Consider the following 7,976-nt stretch of genomic DNA (forward strand, 5'->3'; position numbering starts at 1 on the left):
GACTTCCGACCTAGCAGAGGGCCTCTTGAGGCCCAGTCCTACTTCTCCATTATAAAACAAAGAGCCTGTCGACACAGTTCTCACAGAGCTGTTAAAGATGTCTACATTTTAATCATGAGATGAGATTAGGACTTTGACATAAACTGTGCACAACCCTGTGAAGACACCAGGTGAAGACAGCCATTTACACACTAATGAAAGAGGCTTCTTCTAGTTGCTTCCTGTTGCTGTGATAAAGCACCGGCCATAAAATGACTTGGTGAGGAAGGGTTTATTTGGTTTATTCGTTAGGATCTACCATCAAAGGTTGTCAGGGCAGGAGATGGAAGCAGGTACTGGAGCAGAGAGCATAGAAGAATGCTGCTTACTGGCTTGCCCCCACACCCCCACCCCTATGGCTTGCTCAGCCTGCTTTCTTCTACAACCCAGGGCTGCTTGTCCAGGGATGGAACCTCTCACAGTGGACTGGGCACTCCCACATCAGTCATTAATCAAGAAGCCCCCCAGATTTGCACACAGGCCAATCTGATGGAGGCACTTTCTCAATTGAGGTTCCCTCTTCCTAGATGACTCTAGCTTGTCAAACTGACAGAAAGAGAGAGAGAGAGAGAGAGAGAGAGAGAGAGAGAGAGAGAGAGAGAGAGAGATAAAGGAAGAAAGAAAGAAAGAAAGAAAGAAAGAAAGAAAGAAAGAAAGAAAGAAAGAAAGAAAGAAAGAGAGAAAGGAGAAAGAGAAAAAAGAAAAGGAAAACCTAGTCAGCAGAATTGACCCTTTGTCTACTTGACACACCACTATTAAATCATAACCTTTCCTTTCTTGTTTCTCCCTAAGGTCTCATGTTAATATCACAATAAAAGACAACAGTATAGCTTTAAAAGTTTGCCATTCTTTAACCAAAATCCAAACAGTAAAGGTTCAATCTCTTTTAAAGATCACTGTCTCTTTTTTTAAAAGTACAATGTCTTTCAATAGGTAACTCCCGTAAAATAAAAAATAATTTACAAACTCTGAAGCACAGTCCTAATTAGTCCTAACAATAAAAACCCAGAGTCGCCGGGCGGTGGTGGCACATGCCTTTAATCCCAGCACTCGAGAGGCAGAGGCAGGTGGGTCTCTGTGAGTTCGAGGCCAGCCTGGTCTCCAAAGCGAGTACCAGGAAAGGCGCAAAGCTACACAGAGAAACCCTGTCTTGAAAAAACCAAAAAAAAAAAAAAAACAAAAGAAAAAAACCCAGAGTCAGATATTGAGGGTGAAAGCTGAAAGATCAGAGAAGCAGAGCTGCCAGCCACAAGATAAAGACTTCTTACCTCTATGAAATCTCAGAGTGAAAGGGCAATCATATCTGAATGGGCCGAGATCCTGTCTCCACCTCCCTAGTGCTGGGATTAAAGGCGTGTGCCACCACCACCCAGCTCTGTTTCTCTTTTAGACTGGTTCAATCTCGTGTAGCCCAGGGTGGTCTTGAATTTTTGACCTTCCTGCTTCCTCCTCCCAAGTGCTGGGATTAAAGGTGTGTGGCACCACTGCCTGGCCTATATGGTTAACTAGTGGCTAGCTCTGCACTATAATCTCCAGGTAAGCTTTATTTGTCAGAATACAAACAAAATATGATACAACAAAACTCTTACTCATGAAGAAAGCACCATGATACAGCCATAATTAAGAAACAGCAAAAGTGAATCCCAATAGTATATAAATAGCTCAGTGTCCAACATCTGGGACTTTCTCATGAGCTCCACGGTTACAGAAAATTTGAGAAGCTCTGCTTCTAGTACATAGAGCTTGTTTAGTAAGCTCAGGCTGGCTCCACTCTACATCTGCTGCTGTCCTCAATGGTCATTCCACAGTCCCAGCATCTCCAATATCCTGGAGTCTCTACTGAAACCAAGGTTGCACTTTCACTAGTAGCCTGCCTTGGGCCCTCTTCAAGGACTCCAACCTTGCCTCATAGGGCCAAGCCTCAGCTTCCCCTGACGCCTTCTCCAAACTCTGGGGCCTCCACTACAACTTAAGCTGCACTTTTGCCAATAGCCTCTCCTGGCCTCTCATAGTGCCTCAGCTGCTCTCCGTGACTCCTTTAATCCTGCAGGCCTCACGCCACCAAACCCAGTAATCTGGAAGACTCATGCACATTACAAAGTTCAGCTGCCACCCCAAGATGCAGCCTTGATCCCCTCTGAACCACAGGTTCTGTGTGCTAAGCCTGAAGAAGTATTTCCAGGAAATTTCAGCTCAGTGATTCTCATTTCTTACTCATCACAGCTGAATTCTCAGCTCTACCTAACCAGTATAGATTGTATCAGTAAAGCAAAGGTTTCTCTTCAATGGTGCTGGCCTCTTGTTGATTACAGCTGAATATTCAGCCCTCACTGACCAGAAACCAGGAATTCGCAGCTCAAAACGTCATGCAAACAGCCTAATAGAGTCTTTACCTCACTCTAAAACATCACAAGCAGGCCTCAATTTTCTGCCCTTCTCTCAGTATTCTGATCTTCAAAGCTTTCACAGAATACCTGGGAAGCTATAAGCACTCAAGGGTTTTTCCATCCTGAAGTTCCAAAGCTGTTCCACAGTCCTCCTGAGAACTGTTATGCCCAGATCGTGGGGACTCCCAAAAGGCCACCATGGAGACAGAATCCCTTATGTAAAAGCCAAGAGCCTTTATTGAAGGTTGAACTTAGACCTTTCGTGTGTCAGATGCAGTGTTACAATCAGAGTGCTGAGCCCAGACAGGGTGGGGTTTTTACCATAGTAGAGGTTGAGGGTGAGGGGATTTCCAGGGTTCAGGACCCTGACTGGCTGACATTTGCTAGGGGTGTCTTGGTAAAAGGGAAATGGGTGTGTGCTGGGCTGAAGGACACCTGGTAATGTCTTATAATGGTTGAAACATTAGGTATTTCCTCTGGAACGTTAGGTATTTTCCCCCTGGGATGCTGATTAGCCTGTTCCTGGTTGGTGCCAGTTTATGGCTTTTCCTAGGGACTGGGTTGGTAAGTCTGCCACGATAGCTGTGTCTGGGCCCCTAAGCCTGTCATGACAGCTGTGTGATCAAGCTGTTTTGAGGCCCCCCACAAAAACAACACATGTCTGTCGCAACAATACTCCACAAACGTGCTGCAAATTTTTGCATGAATTTGTTTTCAATAGCTGTGATAAATATCATGGCCAAAGCATCTTGGGAATGAAATGATTTATTTCAACTTACAGATTACAGTCCATCATTAAGAGAAGACAAGGCAAGAATTCAGGAACCTGGAGGCAGGAAGCGAAGCAGAAGCCATGGAGAAACAGAGTTTGCTGGCTTGCACCCCATGGCTTGCTCAGCCTGCTTTCCTCTACAACCCAGGACCACATGCCCAGAGGTGGTTCCCAGTGGACTGGGCCTTCCTGCATCAATAAATAATCAAGAAAGTGCCTCACAGACTTGTGCACAGGCCAATCTGTTGGAGACATTTTCTCCATCGGTGTTCCCTCTTCCCAAATGACTCTGGTTTGTGTCAAGTTAGCAAAATAGTAGCCAGCATTGGACATCTGAAGAAAACAACTTGACCCCTTTGATCTAAGACTTCTGTTACTTCTGTTAAGCCACCCAGTCTCTGGTAATTTGGATGACAGTCCTGGAGACCTAGTATAATACTAACCTTTTTTTTTTTTTATTCCATTGAGTATTTTCATCCTAGAATCACTCATTCTCTGACCTCCAAACATCACAAGCTACACCTCTCATGATTCCAAAGGGATTTTTAAAAAAATCATAATAGCATGGAGCATAACAAAATACCAAAACCTCAGGTAAAATGCTCTTACTTGCAAATAGAAAATTCAATTACCTTTTGCTCACAAAATAAACATTCAGTTTTCTCATAAACAAGCATGAGGTTAGTTGGTAGCGGGCTACTACAGAAACTTACTGTATTTGGAAATTCAGGGTTTTTCCATTTTTCCATTTTATGAACTGTAGTACTTTTTTTTATTAATTCTTTGACAATTTAATAGATGCATATAATTCATTCTGGTTACTCACCCCCCCCCATGCTCTCCCATCTCCCTTCCACTCCCTATCAATCCCTTCTTCCCCCTGCCTGTTCCCTCTCTAGATTTATGGCTTCTGGTTTTATTTTTCCTACCAATTTAATTTTACCATGGCTATCTGCCTGGCCACTGAATTGAGATTATCCATTGGAGACTGATGGAGTCAACAGTGGATACATAGCTTAAGACAATGACTCTCCCTTTCCCTGAATCAAACAGTAGAAAACAGTTCGTCCATGAGGGTAGGTCCCCTGAGTCCCTCCTTCATCTGAGCCTCGCTGTTGATGGCCCTTTCTTGTGAAGACAAGGTGCAGTCATCTGCAGTTGTTGAGTACAGCACATGTTTTAAAGAACTGTTTATTCATTTGGAATTCATTTTTGGTTTTTAATTTTTTCCCTCTGTGGGAGATGGGTGCATCATGCTGGTGACCTTTAGGCTGCATATCTATATATGCACCAGGAAAAGGGAGAAAGGGTACCACAAGACTAGTGAAAATCCACATCTATGCTTTGCAGCCTCCTGCAGTTCACATACTATCCTGATGTGACATGATGCATGTGTGTCAGCACACACAAGGGACTAAAGGAGACTAGAGGGGTGATATTTCAGAAATAAGACAAGGGTGTCTATGCCTGACCCAAACTGGTGGCCCTCAATTCCAACAGGAATAAATGGAATTTTTAAAAATGTGTATAGATTTAGATGCCTAGGCTTCATACCCCAAAATCTCTCTCTCTCTCTCTCTCTCTCTCTCTCTCTCTCTCTCTCTCTCTCTCTCTCTCTCTCTCTCTGTGTGTGTGGTGTGTGTGTGTGTGTGTGTGTGTGTGTGTGTGTGTGTGTGTGTGTGTAACTGTTAATTCTTCAAGTGATTTCACTATGTGGACAGGTTGAGAACCACTGAAGTAAATCATGTTTGATCACCTGGAAGAAAATTGAGATTCAAATAGCAAGCAAGACAGGAAAAGTAATAGGTGGTTACAGGAACTGGCATGCTGTGGCAGACATAGATGAAAATCATTTGCTCAGGACAGTATGATCCAGGCATGTTGGGGCAAATTTAAATAAAGGTTAAAGTGGATAATCAATCCCTTTCTTATCTGTATCTTTCATTCTCCATTTCTTCCTCTTCCATCACCTTTCTTTTTTACCTTTCTGTTCTTAACTATCTTCATGTCTCTCTCTCCCACTCCATGTTTCTACCATTTGTCTGCTTCTCCGTTAGTCTAGCACTTCTTCAGAATGAGATCATAAATAGGACCAGAAGTACCTTCTCAGACTGGGCAGATGGCTCAGTGGGTAAATGCAGCTGCTACACAAGCATGGAGATGTTTTATTACCTTTGTTGTTTTACTACCAATAAAGACTTGGGAGTCAGATATTGGGGGGAAACCTGATAGATCAAAGAAGTGGAGGGGTGACCAACTGACCTTCCCGCGGTTTCATCATGCAGTGTTGCAGTAGGTTCTGGTCTAACTTGCTCTGTCTGTGTCTGAGTATTTTTTTATTTTCATTAGTAGTTCTTTCTAAGACTTGTATCTTATCAGTCAATTTTTCATATTTGACACAGTTATCAAACCACTTTTTAAGGCTAAACTATGAGTTATCAAACTGATAGTAATTATAATCGACAGTATGTTAATCCCAGTTAAGTTGATTATCACTTCATTTATTTTCTCCCTTTCCAAGCCATCCATTGTGGCACTCTACAAAGTCCTAACTCCTTGCATTGCGACATACCCCGTTCTTAAAATGAGAAAGATTTTTCTTTAGACTTCCCAGATGTCTTACCAAATCAGTTGACTTTTCACTTTGTCCACAGCAGCAGTGACTATGACAATGGTGATGGGTGACACAGGGCCTAACATGGCAGGGTGCCCAGGTGGCCACCAGGCTGGCACAGTGGGTGGGTGGGGGTGTGGGCACTGGGGGCAAGGTGGGCTCAACACAGGGGCCACCTGGGTGACAGAGCAGTGGGTCGGCCGCTGTGGCTGTGGCCTCTGCAGAAGTGTGTAGGAACAGAGTGTCCTGTGTGCATGTGTGGGGGATTAGCAGCAGCCAAAGCCTGAGCAGGCATTGTAGTACAAATGTGGCAGGTACATGCCCTGGGAGCATATGCAGGGGGACTGTGGTGAGAGAAGCCGGTGACCCACTGCGGGGGATGGACTGGGAGGTGGGAGAAGCCACCAAGGAATGGCTGTGGTGGTGGGGAGAAGCAGCAGCTTCAGAAGCTGCCATGTAATTTCACAGCCCACATTGGGCACCAAATGTTGTATTACCTTAGTTGTTCTATTACCAGTAAAGACTCGGGCATCGGATACTGGAGTGAAAACCCTGATAGATCAAAGCAGTGAAGGAGTGACCAGCTGACCTTCTCGCCATATTTCCTAGACCAAAAAGGAAGTCCAAAAAGCCCATGAATCTCCAAGTCCCTCCCTATTCCTTCCTGTGCCTCTCTATCTGTATCTTGGGTCCTCCATATACTCTATGACTGATTCTTGTCAACTAGTTGCTGGCTCCACCCCCTGATTTAAGGTTAACTTTATTAACACAGTCTCAAGGTGTCACAGTGTGATCAAATATCCTGCAACATGAAGATCTGAGTTCAGATCCCAGCTTCCACCTAAAAATCTGCACACTTGTAATTTCTGTGCTGTGAGGGAGACAGGATTGCTGGGAGTTGCTGCTCAGCGAAATGTTGAATTATAGGTTCAATGAGAGACCCTGTCTTAAAATAATAAGGCATAGAATGGCAGAATGGGACACCTGTTGCCCTCTTCTGGCCTCTGTGTTCACACATGCATGGGTACTGTCACACATATGCACATATACCACCCCATACCTACACACAGATGTATCCTCTGCCAAATCAAAACATATTACTACCTCATTAGTTGAACATTCCCTGTAACAACCTATTGCCCACTGCATAGCTTCTGTGTCAGACAGCAAAGGTTCATTTTGTGTGGGTCACCCATCTGCTTGAGATGGTAAGTGCATAAAGTCTGGGCACTAGCTATGTCATGTTTTGGCTTGCTAGAGAAAGAAATACCTTTTTTTAACTTCACATGATATTGCCACAGAGGCTTCTGGGGCCCTGGCAGTATGAGGCTTCTGCTGTGGGATGTTCTGCATGTCAAATGTGTTGCTGATTTGTCAATAAATAAATCACTGATTGGTCAGTGGCCAGGCAGGAAGTATAGGCGGGACAAGGAGGAGAATAGAGCTGGAAAGTGGAAGGCTGAGTGAGAGAGACACTGCCAGCCGCCATGATGAGAAACAGCATGTAAAGTACCGGTAAGCCACAAGCCATGTGGCAAGGTATAGATTAATAGAAATGGATTAATTTAAGCTGTAAGAACAGTTAACAAGAAGCCTACCACGGCCATACAGTTTGAAACCAATATAAGTCTCTGTGTTTACTTGGTCGGGTTTGAGCAGCTGTGGGGCTGGCGGGTGAGAGAGATTTATCCTGACTGTGGGCCAGGCAGGAAAACTCTAGCTACAAATGGCGCCCAACGTGGGGCACGAACCCACGACCCTGAGATTAAGAGTCTCATGCTCTACCGACTGAGCTAGCCGGGCTAAGCTACTGGCGGGTTCCTGGCGTGCATGCTCGACCTGCTCGACCTGGCAGTATGAGGCTTCCTTTTCTGCTCTAATATGGCTGTGACTGTTACAATGTTCTCTTCCACAATGAGGCAAAGACTTGGCCCAGTGGGTACTATAATGGATTGGAGCCTCTTGGAACCCATTTGCCCCTTCCTCTTCGGTTCCCATGACATCTGTTTTTCTCCATGTTTTTGTGATGCCTTGGTTTTGCCAGCTTGGCTCAACTTCTCAGCCACTTTGATCCATCCATGATTAGTGGCCTTCTGAAGCAGAAGCTATGTAGCCAAAAAGGTGTAATAAAGACAGCCTGCTTAGACATAGGGTGGTTTATTAC

General features: G+C 44.5%; 1 non-coding gene across 1 annotated transcript; it reads right to left on the bottom strand.

Moving 5' to 3' along the window:
- Positions 1–7,542: 7,542 nt before the first annotated feature.
- Trnak-cuu (transfer RNA lysine (anticodon CUU)) lies at positions 7,543–7,615 on the bottom strand. Its single transcript has one exon. It is a non-coding gene; the product is annotated as a tRNA-Lys (tRNA).
- Between the last annotated feature and the right edge of the window lie 361 nt (positions 7,616–7,976).

Source organism: Peromyscus californicus, unplaced genomic scaffold (genome assembly GCF_007827085.1).
Source record: "Peromyscus californicus insignis strain IS unplaced genomic scaffold, ASM782708v3 Scaffold_5__1_contigs__length_169319896, whole genome shotgun sequence".
Classification (NCBI taxonomy): Eukaryota; Metazoa; Chordata; class Mammalia; order Rodentia; family Cricetidae; genus Peromyscus; species Peromyscus californicus.